The sequence below is a fragment of the Hemiscyllium ocellatum genome, chromosome 7 (genome assembly GCF_020745735.1).
Source record: "Hemiscyllium ocellatum isolate sHemOce1 chromosome 7, sHemOce1.pat.X.cur, whole genome shotgun sequence".
Taxonomy (NCBI): domain Eukaryota; kingdom Metazoa; phylum Chordata; class Chondrichthyes; order Orectolobiformes; family Hemiscylliidae; genus Hemiscyllium; species Hemiscyllium ocellatum.
Genome location: NC_083407.1, coordinates 36,542,812 through 36,546,438, shown reverse-complemented (window position 1 = coordinate 36,546,438; position 3,627 = coordinate 36,542,812).

Below are 3,627 nucleotides of genomic sequence, written 5' to 3'. Positions count from 1 at the left end.
TAAACTCCTGTTGTAAACTTTGTATACAAGTCACAATATTTGAAAAGTTACGCAGAAATAAATTCAATGATCTGATTTTAAATATTCATACTTGGAGATCCACTAATAGATTAGATGCACTTCAACTTCTTAAACTTCTTGTCTAAATGAATGATTTTTCCATTAACCTGCATGGACAGTTAAATTGTTTGTACCTGACTAATACTTTCTTTAAGCGAATGTTCTCATTAATAGGATACAATCTGTCGAGAAGGGAAAGGAATGTTTCTCAGTGCAAAACATGGCTAAATTCCCTTTATCCCTTCAGTGTGAGAGCTTAAATCACAGCAGCAATTACGAGAGACAGGTCAGAGCTACATTTAATTACTGTCAGAATGTCGAGTCAAGTGAGCCTATTGTGGTTCCTGAATGATGGTCTTGGTCAGAGCTTTATTATTGTTATTTCCCTAGACTTCATTAGCGGACAAGTAATGAAAAACCGAGAGACAGAAGGCAAAAATAACATTTTCAGTGATTTTCTTGTGAATACAACACATGCCATGGTCACAAGTATTTAAATATAAATTTCGTATCTTCTATCTCTATTATGTCAATACAGCTCTTGAGTCCTATTTTAAAATTGAACTAAGTGAAAATAAATAAATTTTCCTTCCAATAGAAAAATAATGTGCAGGTAACCTTTTTTTTCATCTTTTCAGATGTTTCATTGTTGCTGCATTTCTTTGAAGGAAATAAGATTGATTTGAGCAACAACATCTTTTAAACTACAACTGTCACTGTTCAATTATAATAGCCGGCAATAATTGTTCATATTGAGAATTTAAGAAATTTAAGAACAATTGAAAGACACACATTTTTCATCCAGGAGTATCATAGAACTGCATTGTCTGTAATAGAACAGTAACCAGTCAATCAAATAGGAAAGGATAACAGTCAAAAAATGCTCTAAGTCACAGGCAGTACCAGTGGAAGAATACAGATGGCTCAGATTTCACGGTCAATAGTAAAATAATAGTATTCATCGCTGTTCTTGATGAAAGCTGCCCACAAAAATCTAGCAAGGTCTATGCCTTTGATTTCACCTTGCTCATTGTTACTTTCATTACAGGAACAGCACAATATGTCCTTGGTACTTAGCAACAATAATATCTTCGAGAAGGCTAAGTAGCCAATCGCTTTGAAGAATTCTCACAGACAGCAAGTCAGAAAGTAAAACCATTGATTTATGTGATTCATTTTAATTATGTAAAGAGAGAAGAATAGATATTTGGAGATATGTGTAGAATTATAATTGCAGCCTTAAGAAATAAATTATTTTGAATATATATGGATTATTTATCATATTGAAGGAGCCTGACACTACAAATATAAAATTAGCTATTCAAGCCAGAGTGGTTGTTCATAAATAATGATGAACTCAATATTGTATTAAGAATGTAATCACACTTCATTCAACATTTTGAAGAGATTTTGCTGCAAGATTAAATGTGTAAAAGTGGATGTTCACATCAAATTAATGATTTGAGGAAATTTCTGCCTGTGAAGACTTCAACAATATAGTCCTTGATTGTGTAGGAACTTATCAACAGGACTTTCTGCATTTCTAACATTTAACTGTGAACATATGGATGTTTAAAGTTGGTATCAATTTCACAGTTGTAATGACAGCGAATATTGATAGTTTCATTGTCATTTCAGCCACAAACCTGGCCATGATCTTCAGCTGAGTTGGTATCTTATGGTGCAGATGGCTGGTTATTGTAGCTTCAATTTAAATGGATTCATTTCTTCAGAATTTACACTGGGATTATAATACTGAACCTTCAAAACAAATCTTGTTTACATTTCCAAATTCAATGTCATTATATAGAATTTACCAGTATTGGTCAGGCTTCTTATTGGAATCTCTGAAATATACTAGACAACTACATAGGAATAATTTATTTTCCATCCTGCAGCAGGCCACCTTTTATGCTGAAAGTGGATTAGGAACATGTTTTCGGGAAGCCTTTCAGGCCATGCATCAGAAATGAAAAGTGTGGTGCAGGAAAGACACAGCAGGCCAGGCAGCATCCGAGGAGCAGGAGAATCGACGTTTCAGATATAAGCCCTTCTTCAGGAATGAGGATGGTGTGCCAAGCGGGCTGAGATAAATGGTGGGGTGGGGGTGGGGGGGAGTTTGGGGGAGGGGCACTGGGAATATGATAGGTGGAAGGAGGTGAGGGTGAGGGTGATAGGCCAGAGATGGCGTGGGGGCAGAGAGGTCAGGAAGAGGATTGCAGGTCAAGAGGGCGGTGCTGAATCCTGGGGTTGGGACTGAGATAAGTTGGAGGTAGGGAAAATGAGGAAGCTAGAGAAATCTACATTCATCCTGTGTGGTTGCAGGGCTCCTAGGCAGAAGATGAGGCGATCTTCCTCCAGGCGTCGTGTGGCCAGGGTCTTGCGATGGGGGAGGCCAAGGATCTGCATGTCCTTGGCGGAGTGGGAGGTGAGTTAAAGTGTTCAGCCACGGGACGGTTGGGTTGGTTGGTGCAGGTATCCCAGACGTGTTCTCTGAAACATTCCGCAAGTAGGCGGCCTGTCTCCCCAGTGTAGAGGAGACCACATTGGGTGCAGCGGATACAGTAAATGATGTGTGTGGAGGTGCAGCTGAATTTGCGATGGATATGGAAGGTTCCATTGGGACCTTGGAGAGAGGTGAGGGGGGAGGTGTGTGCGCAATTTTGCACTTCTTGCGGTTTCAGGGGAAGGTGCCAGGAGCAGAGGTTGGGATGGTGGGATATGTGGACCTGACGAGGGAGTCATGGAGGGAGTGGTCTCTCCGGAATGCTGATAGGGGTGGGGAGGGAAATATATCCCTGGTGGTGGGGTCTGTTTGGAGGTGGCGGAAATGACGGAGGATGATACGATGTGCCGGAGGTTGGTGGGATGGTAGATGAGGAGTGGGGTTCTGTCCTGGTGGGGATTGGAGGGGCGGGGTTCAAGGGTGGAGGTGCGGGAAATGAAGGAGATGCGGTGGAGAGAATCGTTGACCATGTCGGAGGAGAAATTATGTTCTTTGAAGGAGGAGGCCATTTGGGCTGTTCGCTAGTGGAATTGGTCCTCCTGGGGCAAATACGACATAGGCAAAGGAATTGGGAATATGGGATGGCGTTTTACAGGGGGCAGGAAGGAGGTGTAATCTAGGTAGCTGTGGGAGTCGGTCGGTTTGTAGTAAATGCCTGTGTTGTGTCAGTCGCCCAAATAGAAATGGAGAGGTCTAGATAGGGGAGGAAGGAGTTTGAGATGGTCCAGGTAAATTTGCGGTTGGGGTGGAAGGTGTTAGTAAAGTGGATGAACTGTTCAACCTCCTCGTGGGAGCATAAGGTAGCGTCAATACAATCATCGATGCAGCAGAGGAAAAGATGGGGTTTGGTGCCAGTGTAGCTGCGGAAGGTGGACTGTTCCACATATCCAACGAAGAGGCAGGCATAGCTGGGGCCCATGCGGGTGCCCATGGCCACTCCTTTGGTTTGGAGGAAGTGGGAGGATTGAAAGGAGAAGTTGTTAAGAGTGAGGACCAGTTCAGTCAGTCGAAGGAGGGTGTCAGTGGAAGGGTACTGGTTGGGTTGGCGGGAGTGGAAGATG